General features: G+C 39.2%; 1 protein-coding gene across 5 annotated transcripts in view; it reads right to left on the bottom strand.

The window, feature by feature from the left end:
• Gel (Gelsolin) overlaps positions 1 to 21,052 on the bottom strand; it is a 534,558-nt gene that overhangs the window by 3,942 nt on the left and 509,564 nt on the right. The window contains exon 20 of one of the 5 annotated variants that reach the window (XR_008407326.2): positions 17,372 to 17,427. The exons of the other annotated variants lie outside the window; for them this stretch is intronic. The gene's annotated coding sequence lies outside the window, so the exon portion shown is untranslated. The remainder of the gene's footprint in view (positions 1 to 17,371; positions 17,428 to 21,052) is intronic. 5 annotated transcript variants of the gene reach the window in all.

The following is a 21,052-nucleotide window of genomic DNA, read 5'->3' on the forward strand; positions in this document are numbered from 1 at the left end:
ACCATATTACAAAAAATCTGGGACCACTTAGTACCTTGTGGGAGCGCCAGTTAAACTGAGCGCCAGCTAGAGCAAACAGTGCAGCAAACACCAAGGATTCACTGATGTAATGTCATATTAACACTCCCCTTTTAAGAGGAGTTAACCCCAAGTTTAGGGTCTGTCTATCTCTGTCTCACAGGTACACACAAATACAGTGGACCCCCGCATAACGATTACCTCCGAATGCGATCAATTATGTAAGTGTATTTATGTAAGTGCGTTTGTACGTGTATGTTTGGGGGTCTGAAATGGACTAATCTACTTCACAATATTCCTTATGGGAATAAATTCGGTCAGTACTGGCACCTGAACATACTTCTGGAGTGAAAAAATATCGTTAACCGGGGGTCCACTGTACAATTATACATAGTGTAAATTACCTAGGATAACCTAAAAATACTTTTTTTTAAGTCTAGCTCTATTGCTTACTTACTTAATATATGATAGTGTAAACATTTGTCAGACTTTTATATTTGAAAATGAAAAAAAGCTATGTTTCACTTTACAGTAAATTTATCCCGAACCTAATGTGCTGTGTAAGCGGGGCCCTCCTGTACTCTTCCCATAAAGCATCATTCTTTTAGTGGCACCGTTGTATCATCCAAGTAGTATATGAATCTAACATTGATTTTTTTTTTTTAATTTTTAATTTTATTCAAATTTTGCACATTAAAGTATGTATAGGTGTTTGCCTACTGTAAATGATATCAGCCAGCCTAAACTAGGTCCACAAAAATTTCTTAGTTCATCTATTTTGTACCAAGTTCCACGTGGCTGCAGATATATGATACATAGTTTAAAGTAAAAAATAAAAAAACTGTTATTGTCATACTAGACAGATAAAACATAAAAGAAATAAAAATCTAAAACACTTTTATAAACAATACTAAAATAAGTATGAAAATAACCTCAGTAGAAGGCAGGAAAAATTACAAATATCAACAAAGTCTTCTTTCAATGGGCAAATGAAAAGTTCAGTGGTGATAAATTACAACTGCTTAGGCATGGAAGAAATGAAGATCTCAAAATGATCTCAGTATACAAACTGTAAAACACTTAAAAATAATTATGTCAGAAAAATAAAAAAAAAAGGCACAATACCGTAAATGGAACAATTCACAAATAACCCACACATAGCAGAGAGGAGCTTACGACGATGTTTCGATCCAACTTGGACCATTTACAGTGACACAGTGTGACTTTTTAAATGGTCCAAGTCTGACCAGAACATCATCGTAAGCCCCTCTCTCCTATGTTCGGGTTATTTGTGTATACAGTGGTACCTTGACTTATGAGTGCCCCAACTTATGAGTTTTCCAAGTTACAAGCCGTTGCTTGGTCGATTATTTGCTTCGAGTTAAGAGCCAAAATCTGAGCTATGAGCTAGCTTCAGATACGCCGCCACTAGTTGGCACAGCAAATGCCACGACATCCGCCCAGCATTGTAAGTAAGTTTATTCAGGTATACACAAATACGGTTACATAGATTATCATACATAGCAGCATATGTACAGAGAACCTAGGATAACCCAAAAATGTCATTAACTTATTTCCATTGGGGTCCTTTTGTTATCTTATCAGTAATATTACCTGGCACATCTTGTGACAACCCTGACATTGTGGGCTGACATCTTTTGTTGTGCTTGTTTTGCAGTTACTTTGCCAAATTTCTTTTTTCTAACCAGCAGAGGGCAGCAAGGGACTAGCTCCCTTAAGGTTTACTATACTAATAGCAGGAGTGTTAGAAATAAGATAGATGAGCTAAGATTAATTGCAAGTGCAGGAAACATAGATATTATTGCTATAACAGAGACCTGGCTCAATCTGAAAGATAGAGAGATGCCCTCTGAATATCTCATACAAGGCTATAAATTATTCCACACTGACAGGGTCAACAGGAAAGGTGGTGGAGTAGCGATGTATGTCAGAGACAATTTAAATTGTTGTGTTAGACAAGATATTAAATTAGAAGCGTCAGCCACTGAATCTGTTTGGTTACAGCTTCTCGAGGGCCGAGAAAAACTAATTTTGGGTGTGATTTACAGGGCCCCAAATCTTGATAGGGAGTGCAGTAAACTTCTATGGGACGAAATTCGTAAGGCATCTACATACGAAAATGTTGTGCTAATGGGAGATTTCAACTATAGACAGATTGACTGGAGCAATTTGACAGGAAATTTAGAGTCGGGTGACTTTCTTGATACGATCCAGGATTGTTTTTTAAAACAGTTTGTGACAGAGCCAACTAGGGGAAATAACCTCCTTGACTTGGTTCTTGCCAGTAGGGAAACACTAATTAATAATCTTGAGGTTAATGATGAGCTTGGGGAGAGTGATCACAAATCACTCAGTTTTCATATATCATGGAATTCCCCTAATAATGGCAATCAAGTCTCCATCCCTGACTTTCGCTTGGCTGATTTCATAGGACTGAAAAATTACTTAGGTGGGCTGAACTGGAATGACCTGACTAAGGGTCAGGTAGGTGGTGATGGTTGCCGATATGATGCTTTCCAGGGCATAGTTCTAACTGCTCAGTCAAATTATGTTCCAAATAGGGAAATCAGATCAAACAAAAATGATCCTAAATGGATGAACAATAGATTAAAATATCTGATTGGTCAAAAGAGAGGCATATATAGGCAAATCAAAAGAGGAGAGGGGCAATTAAGAAATCGATATATTCAGTTAAAGAGAGAAATAAAAAAGGGAATTAGAAAAGCAAAAAGAGATTATGAGGTTAAAGTTGCAAAAGAATCGAAGACTAACCCAAAAGGATTCTTTCAGGTATACAGAAGTAAGATCAGGGACAAGATAGGCCCACTCAAAAGTTCCTCGGGTCAGCTCACTGACAGTGATAAGGAAATGTGTAGAATTTTTAACACATACTTCCTCTCAGTTTTTACACAGGAGGATACCAGCGATATTCCAGTAATGATAAATTATGTAGAACAGGACGATAATAAACTGTGCACTATTAGGGTCACAAGTGACATGGTCCTTAGGCAAATAGATAAATTAAAACCTAACAAATCCCCAGGCCCTGATGAACTGTATGCAAGGGTTCTAAAGGAATGTAAAGAGGAGCTTAGCACACCTTTGGCTAATCTTTTCAACATATCACTACAAACTGGCATGGTGCCAGATAAGTGGAAAATGGCAAATGTGATACCTATTTTCAAAACAGGTGACAGGTCCTTAGCTTCGAACTATAGACCAATAAGCCTAACCTCCATAGTGGGAAAATTTATGGAATCAATAATTGCCGAGGCAGTTCGTAGCCATCTTGAAAAGCATAAATTAATCAACGAATCTCAGCATGGTTTTACAAAGGGGCGTTCCTGCCTTACGAATTTATTAACTTTTTTCACTAAGGTATTTGAGGAGGTAGATCATGGTAATGAATATGATATTGTGTATATGGACTTCAGTAAGGCTTTTGACAGGGTCCCACATCAGAGACTATTGAGGAAAATTAAAGCACATGGAATAGGAGGAGAAATTTTTTCCTGGATAGAGGCATGGTTGACAAATAGGCAGCAGAGAGTTTGCATAAATGGGGAGAAATCAGAGTGGGGAAGCGTCACGAGCGGTGTTCCACAGGGGTCAGTGTTGGGCCCCCTGCTGTTCACAATCTACATAAACGACATAGATGAGGGCATAAAGAGCGACATCGGCAAGTTTGCCGATGACACCAAAATAGGCCGTCGAATTCATTCTGATGAGGACATTCGAGCACTCCAGGAAGATTTGAATAGACTGATGCAGTGGTCGGAGAAGTGGCAGATGCAGTTTAATATAGACAAATGCAAAGTTCTAAATGTTGGACAGGACAATAACCATGCCACATATAAACTAAATAATGTAGATCTTAATATTACGGATTGCGAAAAAGATTTAGGAGTTCTGGTTAGCAGTAATCTGAAACCAAGACAACAGTGCATAAGTGTTCGCAATAAAGCTAATAGAATCCTTGGCTTCATATCAAGAAGCATAAATAATAAGAGTCCTCAGGTTGTTCTTCAACTCTATACATCCTTGGTTAGGCCTCACTTAGATTATGCTGCACAGTTTTGGTCACCGTATTACAGAATGGATATAAATTCTCTGGAAAATGTACAAAGGAGGATGACAAAGATGATCCCATGTATCAGAAACCTTCCCTATGAGGATAGACTAAGGGCCCTGAAACTGCACTCTCTAGAAAGACGTAGAATTAGGGGGGATATGATTGAGGTGTATAAATGGAAGACAGGAATAAATAAAGGGGATGTAAATAGTGTGCTGAAAATATCTAGCCTAGACAGGACTCGCAGCAATGGTTTTAAGTTGGAAAAATTCAGATTCAGGAAGGATATAGGAAAGTACTGGTTTGGTAATAGAGTTGTGGATGAGTGGAACAAACTCCCAAGTACCGTTATAGAGGCCAGAACGTTGTGTAGCTTTAAAAATAGGTTGGATAAATACATGAGTAGATGTGGGTGGGTGTGAGTTAGACCTGATAGCTTGTGCTATCAGGTCGGTTGCCGTGTTCCTCCCTTAAGTCAATGTGACCTGACCTGACTAGGTTGGGTGCATTGGCTTAAGCCGGTAGGAGACTTGGACCTGCCTCGCATGGGCCAGTAGGCCTTCTGCAGTGTTCCTTCGTTCTTATGTTCTTATGTTCTTAAATTTCTTTTTTCTAACCATGGGTCCTAAGAAAGTAAGTGCAAAGAACAGTGCTGAGAAGAGGATGATGATGATGTCCATTAAATTAAAGCATGAAATAATAGAAAAACTCGAGCAAGGTGTGCGTGTAGTCAACTTGTAGTTCGATCCACCACCTCCTCCAGCATCTTCCGTTAGCCCAAGTTGTCTGATCTCCAAGGTAAATACACTTTATAAAGCCAGTTTATTTATTTACATTCTCATTTATTATGTTTTTATACAATATTTCTTATTTACAAATACATTATTCTTATTTAAAAACCCGTAACAAAAAAATTGGAGTGGCTTTTTGGAGGCTGGAATGGATTAATGGCATTTCAATTAATTTCAGCGAGGAAAATTAATTTGATACACGAGCAAATTGAGTTACGAGCTTGGTCACGGAACGAATTAAACTCATAAGTCAAGGTACCACTGTAATTATGTCAGGATCTGTTATTTAGAAAACACGATAAGCAAATGCAGGAAAATGACAGGGAGGATTATGGGAACTTTCAAAACAAGCTATGCCAAAAATGGTAATTTTCAAATCATTTGTGCTCTCATGAGCAGCGCTGTATAGCCCTTGTGGCTTAGCGCTTCTTTTTGATTATAATAATAATGCGCTCTCATGACTTAAATATTGTTCTGAGCTTGTTGTGCTTTTCAAGGCAGGAAAAATAACAGGGCTGGAAAATGTACAGAGGATGCACACTACCCACCTAAGTCAATAAAACCTCTAAACTGCTGGGAATGCCTTAAAGCACTCTCATTATTCTCTTTAGAACACATAAGAAAGATGCTTAAAAACATATAAACAGAAGGTACTATACTTGAAGAAGTGGTCCATAACCTGCTCATTGCTGTAATGAACTTACTGGAGTGAAAGTTATGGGAGAAAGTTTACAATAAACTCAATGACAAGCCAAGGACCATAGGTACAATTAGAGAACACTGTGTCAACATCCATGGCCCAAAACTCGACAGTACCAGCAGATATCAGAAACAGTAATGTCAAGACAAAGGTAGAAGTTTTTTAAGAAGCTGAAAAGCTTCCTTCTACATGTGCTGAATCAATGGGGTTGTGAAGGCTATGTGGGCCAGCAGGTTGCTAAGGTGGTCCTCAAAGAAATATGGCCTTAGGCTAAGCTGCCAGGATAAAACCCTTAAAACTGGTCACAGGTAAAACATGGGTCATGGGTCTCTTTCATATTAATGTTAAGCTTACAGTTAGTGAGCAAACAGTAGGACAAATTTATTAGAAAACGTTTTGGTCCCAGGACCAAAATGTTTTTTGACCCAATTTGTTGGTATCAATTACCAAGGTTTATACCAGGTTTAGTTATTTTTAGTTAGCTCAAAAACTCTGTAGATAGGAAAAACATCATACAGTAGCTGATTTTTTTTCTCCTAATATTTTCTTTGTTTATTGCTTATAGACTAGTGTCATGAATTTGTTATCGTTTTTCAGTCATGCTAACAGCTCAGAGTGTATGCACTTATCTCGTAAGTTATGCTATCCCAAAATTGCATAAGAGATAAAGATTTATTAAAGTTTATCCAATGACTTTAATGATAGTAAATACTGTATTTCTCGTCTACACTACTATATTCTCATTGTTTACTCTTTTCTAGCAAGGTGAATCCATCTCTGTTCTGTGTCCTTCACTGCTTTATCTGAATTCCTAAGTTTGAACACTGCACTATTTCTTTCTTAACAGTGAAGTTAGTGTTCAGTTTTTTGAACAAAAATTAGTTTATTAATCACTCTTCTATTTAACATGCAGGTCAAACTGGTATTTGACGTAAATATATATAGTACATGGTTCATTTGTTTATTAAACTATGTACATACTGTGCTCTTAACGCAGAAACATAAGTCAACAAAATGTGTACAGTGGAACCTCGGTTTTCATTTTTAATTTGTTCCAGAGAGTCTGACAAAAACCAAATGTGACAAAAACTAAAGCAATATTTCCCATAAGAAATAATGTAAATCCAGTTAATCCGTTCCAGACACCCAAAAATGTTAACAAAAAATACATTTTATAGAGAATAACTATAGTTTTACATACAGAAAACAATGAGAAATAAATATAAAGCACTAATTTTAATGGATAAATGAATATTTAAACCTCTTCAAGGGGAGCTCCTTGACATGGCGAAGAGGCTCTTGGTCTCAGGAATCAAATTCTCTGGTCTCTTTCCTTAGACCGAGTCTAAGTACCCCTCAATCCTCCCTTCCCTCTCCCCTGGTTTCTCGTCCTGTTTGTTGCCTCTGGGGTCCCCCCTCTGGCATTAGTTTCTTGGTAGGGGGAGGCATGTTGGGGGTTTGTCCCATTCCGTGGGGTCCCTCGGGGGTGGCGTGGTTTGCCGTGGAATCTGAATTATCTGAAGGTGCCCTGCTCCCTTCCCAGATTTCCGAGAAGTGGGCAAGGTGCCCTTCGGGTAATGGATGTATCTCTGGAAGCTGCCTGTTGGTTCTGGGAGGTGGCAGCTGAAGGAGGTATGCTTTGTGGCGGGTTTCCAACCGCCCTTTCTTTTGTTCGCCGAGGTAGCTCAGTAGATGTGAAGCTGCTGTCCCAGAGACCTGGTTTACTGGTGTGAAGGATAGGGTATGGCACAGATTCCATGCTGCATCTTCACCACCAGTGGGCTCGAGGCCCTCTCGGATGAGGGAGGGGGAGCTTTTGGCCCCTCCATACCTAGCAACTGTCCCTCTTTTTCTTTTTCTTTCCTTTCTTTTTTTCTTAAAATAACAAGAAAGGAGATATCACAGTAGAAGCACCTTTATTATGAAGTCTTTACCCAGTGAAACCCTTCCTCCTCCCAGACCCCTTTCTGGTCCCACACCCTGTTCTGACCCAGCTTCATTATCGGTCCATTTTCTTGACTCTTCTTATACCCCTGTACCTTCTGCCAGTGACGCTTCATCACCTGCTTCAGGTGCTGTGGCGTCACCCGTTTCTGTTCATGCTGCTACTTCTAGCACGCCTTTCACAACGCGTCCAGCTTCCCCAAATACAGTGTGACGGTTTTCAGATCGCCCACCTCCCATGGGTCTGACAGCCCGCGGTACTACTCCTAAATGTCCAAGACAACCTACACAACACTCACTACCTTTGCTTACTGGGCTAATGAGTACACAATGGACAAAATTTTTTTCTTTACAAACGACGTCTCAAACAGATTATCTTTCTGATCATGGAATTGGTAAAACTCTTATGGCACATTGGCCAAAATATATCCTTCTACACTCTTCGAAGCAGTGCACTTGTTGTAACAGTACAGAATTCGGAGCAAGCTCATGCTCTCTCCCGCATCACTTCCATAGATAACATACCAGTCACCATTCGTAAGCACATTACTCTTAATTCTTGCAGTGGTACTGTGGCCTTACTGCATACCATTGTACAGTGATTTTTTTTTTGTCTTGCGGCGATGATATTTTAGAACAATTAATCCTGCAGAACCTCCCTATTCTTAAGGTAGATACATATATCCTGCCCACTTGTGGGCAGAGGCTCTTTCTTAGTAACATCGCTTGTTTAACCTTTGACTGCCGTGAACTTCCGTCCTCTGTCTGTATTACAGGCCATCGCTTAGAGGTCCATCAAGTAGTTCCCACTCCCCAACAATGTTGTAATTGCTGACATTTTGGGCAACCTGCTAAACACTACAGAGCTGCGGTGGAATGCCCAGTCTGCAGTGCAGCAGGTCATTCCAATACGTCTTGCAGTCTTACCCCCTCTTGTTTCAACTGTAAAGAAACTCATCCTTCCTTATCATGCCATTGCCAGGTCTGTCATAATGAATGAGAGATCTGTTATCTTAAGGAGTGTGAGGGCCTTACATTATGGCTGTCTCTCGGCTCTGCCTTTAAGGAAAACTTCCTCGAGTCCCGTATGCTCAGGTAGCCCGAAGACCTCCAACCTCAACGGTCCTTCCACCTCCCAATCCTTCTACATTCATGTCTTTCAGGGTCACCCCAGTTTCTAATTCTTTTGCAGTTTTATCCTCTGACACTCCTACCTCTGCACCACTTCCTACTTTTACTTCATCTCGCTCGCTTGCTTCTCAGTCTGTGAGACCTCACAGACCTACACTTCCCTTGCATCCATCACCTGTACAGAATCTATCTTCTACCTCAGAGCCTAGTTCCTACCCCCTTTCCAGCTCTCACATGAAGGTCATGAAGGTGGAAGTTCACCCCCCCCCTCGTGTAGTCACCTCTACCCCTGTTCCCCCCCTGTCTTCCTCCATAGTTATCCTCCAACCTCCTTCCTCTCCTGTTACACAACTGGACTCTTCTACCTCATCCAACGCATCTATCCAGGTTCATACTCCCTGCCCCCCTCAGAACTCTTTGGTTGCCTCCACAGTTACTCTGACCTTTACTTGCAATGCCTCTCCTGTCTCTGACATCATGGCATCATCAGCTTCCTTAACAGGTGAGACGTTAGACGTTATCTCCAGTTATTGTGGATACAACGCCCTCGATGGACACCAATGCGCCTCCTTCTACCCATTCTATTTCATGATCCTCACAACAATCTATTCGTCCACAATATTGTAATTCTTCCTTGCTTAGACACTTACCGTTGCCCCCACACGCTGACTTTACTGATCCTAAAAACCCATACGCTTTATCGTTTCTTATAGTTGCCATTTTTATTTCTGTACATAATGTCTTTTTTACAATGGAATATTCGTGGCAATCGAGGAGAATTCCAAGTGTTGCACTCTCAGTTGTCCCCAGTATGTGTTGGGTTGCAAGAGCCCAAAATTCATTCTGCTGCCATTCGCTCCATTTCAGGCTATGTGCTATTACATTCTTCCAATCCTTTACCTGACAAATCATTTAATAAAAGCGTGCTTCTTGTGCATGTTGATATACCGTATCATAAAGTTTTTCTTCATTCCCCACTGCATTATACTGCAGCTCGTATTTATTTACACAGATGGTTTACAGTTTGCTCTCTTTATCTTTCTCCCTCCCATGCATCCTGTATCTCTGATATTGTTTAAAATTTCTTCTCTACTGCCGCCCATCTTGTTGGGTGATTTTAATGCTCACCATCACCTATGACTCTCATGGCGATCAGCTGGAGACTCTTCTCGCTTCTCGTCCTTGTCATGTTTTAAATATGGGTGCTCCTACCCATTTTGACTCTTGCACTCAGTCTCTCTCTCTTGCATTGATCTTTCTATCGGTTCCTCACCCATTGCATTTGATTTCAAGTGGTCTGTTCTTCCAAATTTACATAAAAGTGATCACTTTCCTATCCTTTTTACTTCTACTACATATACCTGACCATTTTTGTAGCCCTCATTGGCAATTTGCTTGAGCAGATTGGGACTTATACTCCCACCTTACCACCTGTAGCGAGGACCCCTTTTCGTCTTCTACTGATGAACTGGCACACCAGTTTTCGACCTTAGTCCTAACTGCGGCGACACGCTCTATCCCCCAAACTTCAGGTAGGCATTTTCAGACATGCATACCTTGGTGGTCTCCTACATGCGCTCATGCAGTGCATTTAAAATGTGCTGCAAGGGGCCGTTATCGATATAAACATAATGTGAGCATCTGTTGGATTTTAAGCAAGCAAGGGCAGTTGCTCACCACGTCATCCATGATGCTGAATGCATTTGTTGGCGAGACTACATGTCTACCATTACCTCATCTTCCCTTATGTGCACGATTTGAAAAAGGGTGTGAAAATTGTGTGGTAAGTACACTACGGACCCAGTTCCCATTTTGCAGGTTGCTGGGGTTGATGTCGCAGAATCCCTAGAAGTTGCCACAGAAATCAGGAATTATCTTGTCTGTATCTCCCGAGGGCTTCACCTCTGTCCCTCATTTCTTGCGTCTAAGCCTTCCAATGAACAATTGCCCTTAGATTTCCTCCAATGGATTGGAGCCATATAATGTACATTTTACTCCCCTAGAATTGTAGTCCACTCTTTCCATTTGCTGGCCAATTACAATGGAACCTGATGATATCCACATTGGTATGCTGCATCTCCATTCTATGGCTCTTCCTGTTCTTTCATGTCTTTTCAATCTTATTTGGGAGTGAGGGGTTCTCCCTCAACGGAAATCGGCTACTGTACTACCGTTTTGCAAACCGGGCACCCCGGGGCATGACATTTCTCACTATCGTCCCATTGCCCTGACCAGTGTGGTTTGCAAGGTGATGGAACAATTAGTAAATAGACGTCTGATGTGGTTCTTAGAGACTCACAATAGCCTTTCCCCATGCCAATATAGTTTCACAAAGGCAACTCTACTTTAGAGCCTTTGCTCCAATTAGATGCGTATATTCGAAATACCTTTGCTAACAACCACTCTGTCCTAGCAGTCTTTTTTGAACTAGAGAAGGCATATGACACCACTTGGAAGTATAACATTCTTGCCCAAGCCCACTCCTTAGACCTCTGTGGTAATCTGCCACACTTCATTGCTGCTTTCTTGTCCGATACACATTTTCGGGTCTGTATTGGCGCCTCGATTTCCTCAGACTTTGTACAAGCCGAGAAAGTCCCACAAGGTTGTGTCCTCAGCACTACTCTCTTTCTCTTAGATATAAATGACCTCCCTTCCATTCTTCCTTCGCATATTTGCTCATCACTTTATTTTGATGACTTCGCTATAACTTACTCAGGCGCTGACTGCTGACTAGTAGCAGCCTCCCTTCAGGTTGTGACAGATCCAGTCTCCCATTGGACCACTTCTCATGGTTTTAAATTTTCTAGCACAAAAACCTGATTCATTACCTTCACTAGATGTCCGCTTGTTCCAGATACTCCATTGTACTTACGTGGTTCAAGTATTCTGGCATGTGATACGGTCAAGTTTCTTGGCCTGCTCTTTGATCACCGGCTGACGTGGAGACCTCACATTTCTTTAAAGATAACTTGCCATGGTCGACTAAATCTCCTTAAGGATCTTGCACATCATTCATGGGGAGCAGATCGTCACACTCTCCATTTGCGTTCCACCTTCTTCTTCTTCTCCTTCTTCTTCTTCTTCTCCTTCTTCTTCTTCTTCTCCTTCTTCTTCTTCTTCTCCTTCTTCTTCTTCTTCTCCTTCTTCTTCTTCTTCTCCTTCTTCTTCTTCTTCTCCTTCTTCTTCTTCTTCTCCTTCTTCTTCTTCTTCTCCTTCTTCTTCTTCTTCTCCTTCTTCTTCTTCTTCTCCTTCTTCTTCTTCTTCTCCTTCTTCTTCTTCTTCTCCTTCTTCTTCTTCTTCTCCTTCTTCTTCTTCTTCTTCTTCTCCTTCTTCTCCTTCTTCTTCTTCTTCTCCTTCTTCTTCTTCTTCTCCTTCTTCTTCTTCTTCTCCTTCTTCTTCTTCTTCTCCTTCTTCTTCTTCTTCTCCTTCTTCTTCTTCTTCTCCTTCTTCTTCTTCTCCTTCTTCTTCTTCTTCTCCTTCTTCTTCTTCTTCTCCTTCTTCTTCTTCTTCTCCTTCTTCTTCTTCTTCTCCTTCTTCTTCTTCTCCTTCTTCTTCTTCTTCTCCTTCTTCTTCTTCTTCTCCTTCTTCTTCTTCTTCTCCTTCTTCTTCTTCTTCTCCTTCTTCTTCTTCTTCTCCTTCTTCTTCTTCTTCTCCTTCTTCTTCTTCTTCTCCTTCTTCTTCTTCTTCTTCTTCTTCTTCTTCTTCTCCTTCTTCTTCTTCTTCTCCTTCTTCTTCTTCTTCTCCTTCTTCTTCTTCTTCTCCTTCTTCTTCTTCTTCTCCTTCTTCTTCTTCTCCTCCTTCTTCTTCTTCTCCTTCTTCTTCTTCTTCTCCTTCTTCTTCTTCTTCTCCTTCTTCTTCTTCTTCTCCTTCTTCTTCTTCTTCTCCTTCTTCTTCTTCTTCTCCTTCTTCTTCTTCTTCTCCTTCTTCTTCTTCTTCTCCTTCTTCTTCTTCTCCTTCTTCTTCTTCTTCTCCTTCTTCTTCTTCTTCTCCTTCTTCTTCTTCTTCTCCTTCTTCTTCTTCTTCTCCTTCTTCTTCTTCTTCTCCTTCTTCTTCCCCTAGTCTTGTCCAAGCTAGATTATGGTGACCAAGTCTTTTCTGCGGCCCCTCCCGCAGCTCTATCTAAGTTAGATTCCATTAATCACCAAGGTCTCCGTCAGTTAAAAGCCTCTATGCAGAGGCAAATGTTCCTTCCCTAGCTGATCATGATGCTCGCTGTCTTTGCTATTTTGTCAGTACTCATGATCTTTGTTTTCCTTCCACATACAGGTTAGTCTCAGACATTAGTAGGAACTCACTGTTTGTTTGACGCCCCTGCCTACTCCAACCATTTTCTCTTCGCATTCACTTACTCTGATCTTCTCTCCAGTTGCCCCCCTTGTACATTCATTTGGTGTCTGCCTTTTCCCTTCCCCCTTGGGAAGCTCCAACAGTTCATGTTCCCCCCCCCCACTACTGTGCGCCAAAGCTTTCTTACTTATGCCTGCTACTCGCTTTCTTTTTCTCGGGCACTTCTGGTCGCATGCTCATAACATTGCTGTATATACAGATGGTTCTAAATCTGCTGATGGTGTTGGGTTTGCAGCAGTTTTCCCTGATGACGTTGTCCGAGGCCACTTGTTGGACTTAGCCAGTGTTTTTACTGCAGAGTTGTATGCCATCCTCATAGCGCTTCTTCGTATTTCATGCGTCTCCTTTAACATTTGTGATCATTTCGGATTCCCTCAGTGCTTTACAAGCCATTAAACAATTCGACTTCCCTCATCCATTAGTCCTCCGTATTCAACAGTGGTTGCGCTGCATGGCTAGCAAGAATAAAGCTGTCGTTTTCTGCTGGGTCCCTGGTCACATAGGTGAGCAGGGCAATGAGCAGACAAATGCTGCTGCGTGGTCAGCAGTGCATGATCTCCCGGTTTCTTATAGGGGTATTCTGTAGAGGGACTATTTTCCAGTCATCTCTGCCCATCTCTGCTGCCGTCGGCAGCAAAGGTGGTCAGGCATACGCCATAACAAATTGCACTCTGTTAAACCACTTTTAGGTTTGTGGCAATCTTCCTTTCACCACTGCCGTTCTCGGGAGACTTCGCTCTCCTGACTCCACATTGGTCATACACGCCTTACCCATGGGTATCTCATGTATAGATGCCCTGTTCCACACTGTGAGGCTTGTCTGGTCCCTATTTCGTTTCTTCACTTCCTTGTCGATTGCCCGATTTACCAGCGAGCTTGCAGGATTTACCTCCAATGACGCCACTGCCCCACTCTTACTTTTTCTCTACTTGCAGACAATCCTACCTTTGACTCCCAAGCACTTTTTGACTTTTTTGTCAGCAACTGCCTTATTATACAAACTTTGACACATAATACTTAGCATCCCTTTTCTTCCCTCACCTCTGCTCCCCTCTCCACCTAGCTGATTATAACCTCTGCCCTACATACTACCCTGCAGTGCTGTATGACCCTTGTTGGTTTAGAGCTTTCTCTGATAATAATAATCATGAACATTTAAATCAGTTTTACCTTCCAAAAGAGGCCTGTTTTGTCACAATTGAAGACTTGTTGGGGAGGAATCCTTCAGGGGTCTCTGACATGTGGAGTGAGCAGAGTAAAAAAAAATAGAAAAAAATACGAAAAGTGAGTTAATCTTACCGAAAAATAGCTGAGCTTTCTGGCAACACCCTGGTATAATTATCATCATTATATGATGTTCCTACAAGAAATTATAGTCATTTATAACATGTATGGTGGTGGCGCCTGGCGTAGCATGCGTGCTGACATGCCATGAATTTTACTTTTCCTTGTTTTTTATTAACTTCTTATATTTTTCTTTCTAATATAATAATAATTCACAATTTGACATCACTGCAGAGTGGGCAGAGCTAATATAGAGTCAGAGAACCAATCAGCAACCTTCTGGGAAGAAGTGCTTATGCCAGCATAAATTTTGTTGTGTTGGGCAAGACACAGCAGCCAACAAAATGTTCTACTCTTATGCTAATATCAATAATAAGGCTTATTTACCTATCATAGTTGATCTAGTATGACATAAGGTAACATTAATAGCATAAAAATGTAAAAAATATGCCAGAATAAATACTATCTGGCATAATATGACGGCTGATAGGAAAATGACTTTTATGGACACCACCCACCTCGAAGCTTATTACCCGTTCTTTTGTGACTCTCATGAGAGAAAACGGATCTTGCCGAGGGTATAGACACTCACAGCTTACAAAAAGAGTGAAAAAAAAAGAGATTTTTTAACCCGTAAACGGTCCAAACGTATCTATACGTTTTTTCAACATTTGAAAGTATGTAAAAAAAGTAGATCTTCTTTTTGTTTTTCTACATTTGAAAATGTGTAAAAAAACTTTGATCAACTTTTTTTTTATTTGAAAATATGTAAAAAAACTTAGATCTACTTTTGTAGCACTACACATGTGAACGTAGATCTGCTTGGACCGTTTACGGGTTAAGGGAAAAAATAATTCCCAGAGTACTCGGGCATGCACGCATTTTGGCCATTACAGTGGACCCCCGCATAACGATCACCTCCCAATGCAACCAATTATGTAAGTGTATTTATGTAAGTGCGTTTGTACGTGTATGTTTGGGGGTCTGAAATTGACTAATCTACTTCACAATATTCCTTATGGGAACAAATTCGGTCAGTACTGGCACCTGAACATACTTCTGGAATGAAAAAATATTGTTAACCGGGGGTCCACTGTATCTCGGAAGTAAGTTATTTACCTATTCTGTAGTGAACCATCATTAATAATGAATGAATGAAGTGATTTCCACAACAAACATAAAAGAATAATTGCTTTACGAGATTACGACACTTCGAAGTATCCCAAATATTTTCAGATTTGTGTGGGGTAAAAAGGCTGATATCTTCCCTTACATCCTGGCAAGACTGACCACACATATGCCACTTTCATAGTTTTCTACATGTTCCTTCTTGAATTCTATAGTGCTTCTCACCTTTTATCAGAGGGCTGGCACTCTGAACTTTCTTTGGCCCCATGGTGGCTTATTTAGTAGTCGCACTCAATAAACAAGCACAAAAAACAATCGATTATTATGAAATGTTTCATATGAACATGCAGGGTAATGTTCACGCGACAAAAAACAAAGCCAGACTGACTTAGAATGCGTGCATGAGATACTTTGTGTGGGCGCAGACACACATTCGGTAGGGCGGACGAAAACCAAGGTGACAAACGAAAACTGGGACAATATTTTGATGAAAAGTCGTCAAAAACCAGGGCAAACAAAAACCAAGGTTCCACTGTACTGTATATTCCTCAGTACTGAGCTGAGGATCAGGAATCACATTGATAAAAGCCAATAATGAGCAAGAAAGCATGCACCAGTGCAATTAAAGACAACGAAGTTAGAAAATTAGTAATACTGTCTATTGTGAATAACTCTTGTTTTATTTAAAACCAACTGACAATAACACATTCCAATAAAAAAAGTATTGTAGTTAACATATAAGTATAGCAACAATTTTCTCACGTTAAAACTCACTCAAGTCATTGTAGAATCCCTCTTCTTTGATTCATTTTTAGAATTTTAGAAGAGCTAATGTTGTAGTAGTATATACAGTTAGTAGGAGTTAGTTACTAATGAATAAACTCTAGTGAAAGTTACATTTTTATAAAGTATTAACCCGAGCCAGCATTAGTCAGGCTATGAGGTGCTATTGACTGTGAGGGCACCAGTCATGTTTATGAAGTTATTGCTATTATTACAAATTTAATATACCATTTGCCATGAACCATGCAGAGATGGTTAAAGAATATATAATTATTGCACTGTTACTTTTTTACCATTGCCACTGGGAAATTACTAAGGTTGTCTTAATTACTCGGGACTACATTATCATTAAAAATTATAAAATTATCTATGTAATACTATATACTATTTTAACTAGGAAATTAAAAGAAAAATTGTACATTTGTGCACATACCTATACAGTTATACAGTATTATGTTTGTATCTATGGGGTAAGAACCATTATTTGTTTTTTTGAGTTAAGCCTTTATAATATTGTGTTAGAGTATATGTTCCTCAATGCCAGGGCTTAATATCAAAGGGTTATTTATATAGAACTGAGTTATTAATGCATTCATTTGAATAAAATAGTATTTCAGAAAATTAGGTGGCTCTGATTGAAGCATTAACACCATAATAGCCAAGGATTTTAATGGTTACTGAAATAAATTTTTTTATGAACATGGCTAAAAATTGAAAGAAATATATATGCACATACGTACATTTACGAATGATATACACACACACATACATACGTGCTTAATTGCACTGAAGATTTATTTACCTAACAAACATCCTCACAAGACAAATTTTTTTTTATTCAGTTTGATGGTACAAGTTTGAATAATTATATTATGATATATACTATATAGTGTTCCAGTGTTTAAAAGGATGAATTTTGGAAATATACTTTTGAAAAAATCTTAGTTGATCATATGGTAAGAGAAAAGGTGTCATCTTGCTATTCAAAACTGAAAATTAATTAAATGTAGAATATTGCATAAATTAAAATTGTGAGAATTGGTAAATAATAAAACTGGAAATCAAGTATATACATTATACAGAGTATGAAAATATTTACAAGTGAAAAAATCTTATTGAAGAAGTCATTTAAATTACTTATATTCTCACTTCTAGAATATTGCTCTGTACTCACAGCTCCATTCATGGCAGGAGAGATATCAAAGCTGGAAAATGTAGAGAGATCATTAAGAACTTGAACAGTCAATAAAGCATTATACTACTGGGAACACTTCAAAGTATGGTAGCTCAAGAAGAGAGAGATATATCTAATAATTTATATACAGAAGATAATGGAGGGCAAAGTTCCTCCAGTAGCAGTGTATTTACTGCTGTAACAACTTAGGAAATTCAACACCTTACTGGATGAGAGATATTGGGAGGAAATTCAACACATTACCAGATGAGAGATACTGGGAGGCGATTCAACACCATACTAGACGAATATTAGAGGAAATGTAAAATAGTATACTTGAAGAGTGGAGGTGCATGAGCATAATAAGAGAACACTGTGTCAAAAATTCATGGCACAAGATTATTCAACCTGCTACGAGCTGTGATGGATTATGTGGGTCAGCAGGCTGCTAATAGCATTGCCCTGGTTCAACAGATTATCAACAAGAATGCCTGGCATCAGGCCAAGCTCCGAGGGTCAGCAGAAACTAAAAATTACTATAACCCTACTGTTATGGGGCTATAGGACCCAACATGTATTTATAAGTAACAGTTACTCTGAAATACCTAATTATATTGAATTGATGGGGACTTTGCTCTAAATGTCAGAAGGACTGATCAACCTTATGACTGAGAGGCAGCTGGGTCAAACCTATTTTTCTCAATATAATAGGTTATACTATAGACACACACACAATTTAAATAAGTAGTTTATAAAGTTGTATTTCTTTTTGTAAAAGTAAAATTAAGAGGTGGTAGAATTGTGGTAACTGGAGAATTGTGCTTGGCAACAGTCTTTTGTTTTGGTGGGAGGAGCTTAGGCAGGCTCTCTCTCTCTCTCCCTCTCACTGACTCCCTCTCTCTGTGGCTGACCTTCAACCTGGCAGGATCTCTTGGTCCTTCTTCTATCTTTTGGGGCATTATGTGTGCTCCAGAGGTGAGTTTTTATAATTTAAGTTGTGGCCACCATACCCAGGGTGACTAAAGTGTGTCAAAACACTGGTTAGCCAGAGTTATGTCAAGAGAGAAGGACAAAAGTTAATAAGGTACACCATGTGGGAGAACAGTTATGCAGTGTGTAGATCGTTGTTTTGAAAATGTGAGGCTGTAATTGTATATTCTGTACATATCTATTGAGAATACAGTTATATTTTTATAGTAGTAGTTTACATAACCTGTGAAGAGGGCTGGTGAAAGGGTATCAGAGACACTCAAGATGATCAGCCATGATGTAAGTATTACCCCTAGACAAATAAGGCCGCTAAGTAAAAGCTACCCCACACTAGAACATGTAGTGAGAACCTTACTATCCAAGAAATAAGGGAAACCAACGTAACACCTACAAAGAGGTTTAAATACAGTAAATTAATCAAATGGAGCAAAAAACTGATGGAATAATGTAAATAAATGTTATGTAATGAATATTAATGCAGCAAAACCAGACCTAATGAAGAATATATATTGTGTGGTGACATTCTAATTGGGAAGGTCTTGATTATGACCACAGAAAAGGGAGAAAATCTTATGCATTGCTGACAACCTTGAGGATAACATTCAGAGAGAAAGCTATTCAGACTATACTAGTAACATAAGTTTAATGAACTAGGATAGCTCAAGAAAGCTAAGCAGTGGCTTATTTCCACTGGGGTCCTGAGTTCCTCTTCCCCAGTATGTGTAAGCCATTGGGGTTCTTAGGTCCTCCCTAGAATTTGGCCCATAACAGAAGACCAGGGTCTGGGCAAGGACTGTTCTGTGAGGACACTGATCCTCGGAATGCACTCCAGGTGGGTAGACTTCCAATAGAAAGAATCCATATTAATTAATTTGCTGTCTTAGATATGCTTTGTGTTGATGGAGAAGCACTAAAAAAAATTATTGACATTTGTTATGAATAAATAAGCATGTGCATCTGTATACTGCTTAATATAAAATATCCAGACATGCAGCAGAAATTTTCTAGAGTTCAAAAGTATAATTATTTACGAAAAAAGTAAAAACTTAAGAAATGCCATTACTGAAAGACACAAGAAAAGAGATAAAATAACCAAATAGGTTAATAAACTTTGTAAATGAGAGAACAGATAGAAAAGATTTGCTGAGACCAGCAATAGTTTAAAAAGAAAAAGACACCAATTACGAGTTATGAAAAGTGGTGTAGGAAAGAATTGAAAATACTTTACAAATGATGGTAAATACCTGGAATGAGGTTTGAAGAGGAGGTAGCATGTGCTACAACTATCAAAAACTAAGAATATTCATGATGAGTTAACTAAAGATGGGACACCAAGACTATGGTAGCATAAAGGCCTTGATTCCATTTATTTATTACTTTCTTGCTAATACTAGTACAGGAGGGTCCTTCATTTTCGGCTCCCTCTTTTTGGTGTCCCACTTTTTCAGCTGTTGTCAAATGAACCATCGCTCATTATGTTTGGTGCTTTTCCTTCTTTTCAGCCATTTTTATGCAACAGTTGCATAAGGAAAGGGCATTTGACACCATAATTTAAGGTATGTAGCTCACCCTGCCTTGGTGAGACATGGCCGATGCATTGAAAAAAAAAAAATCATGTTTGTATGCTGTATATTTATTTTACTTTTGTATTTTTTTATGCCTACCTGTATTGAGCACTTGATGTATGATAAACACATTATCAGGCATTTTAGATGGATTCAATATTGAAAAAAATGCTTTTCCACTCGCCAGTAATTTTTGTTTAGTGGTGGGGGTTAGGAATCTAACAGCCATGAAAATGGGGCCCTCCTGTATACTGTATGACCCTACAGGATGTAACCCACAACAGGTGACTAGCTCCCAGGTACAGTACCTAATTAGTGACAGGTAAGCACTGACAGGAGATGTAAAGATAAAAGGCCATACATCCTGACCTGCCCAAGAATGAAACCTACGATTTTTCATTTATGACCTGAATGCTACAGATTTTTCCAATTTGTGCACACATACAGAGGTACAAAAAAATACAGATAAGAGCAGCATGCCAAAGCCACTTATACTATTTATTTATTTATTTTTTTATTTATTTTCAATTTGTGCACACATACAGAGGTACAAAAAAATACAGGTAAGAGCAGTATGCCAAAGCCACTTATACTATGCATAGCATTACGGGCTGGCTTAAAATTAACTTAAGATGAACTAAGCAATGATGACATCGGTGATAAAACTTTAATGTAAACAGATTACTATAAAGCACAAGTGTGTATTACAAAGACAGGTCATATGGTTGTATGCATTGTTGTACATTCAGTAGAATGGAGTATTCTGTTAGGTAGTGTATTTAAAAAATAATAAAGTTAGATTGGGTTTTAGGTTTAACATTTATGTGATATAATTGTGAGAAATATTTAAGATATACAATTTATAAGGTTCAGTTATTCAGTATTTATTTGGTTTTGGGTGAGTAAGTGATCTTTGAGAAGAGACTTGAATTTATAAACAGGTAGTGTTTCTTTTATATTTACAGGTAATGAGTTCCAGATTTTAGGGCCTTTTATGTGCATTGAGTTTTTGCATAGTGTGAGATGGACACGAGGAACATCAAAGAGTGATCTGTGCCTTGTGTTATGGTCATGTGTTCTGTTGAGGTTGGCAAGGAGATG

This window comes from Cherax quadricarinatus, chromosome 29 (genome assembly GCF_038502225.1).
Source record: "Cherax quadricarinatus isolate ZL_2023a chromosome 29, ASM3850222v1, whole genome shotgun sequence".
Lineage (NCBI taxonomy): Eukaryota > Metazoa > Arthropoda > Malacostraca > Decapoda > Parastacidae > Cherax > Cherax quadricarinatus.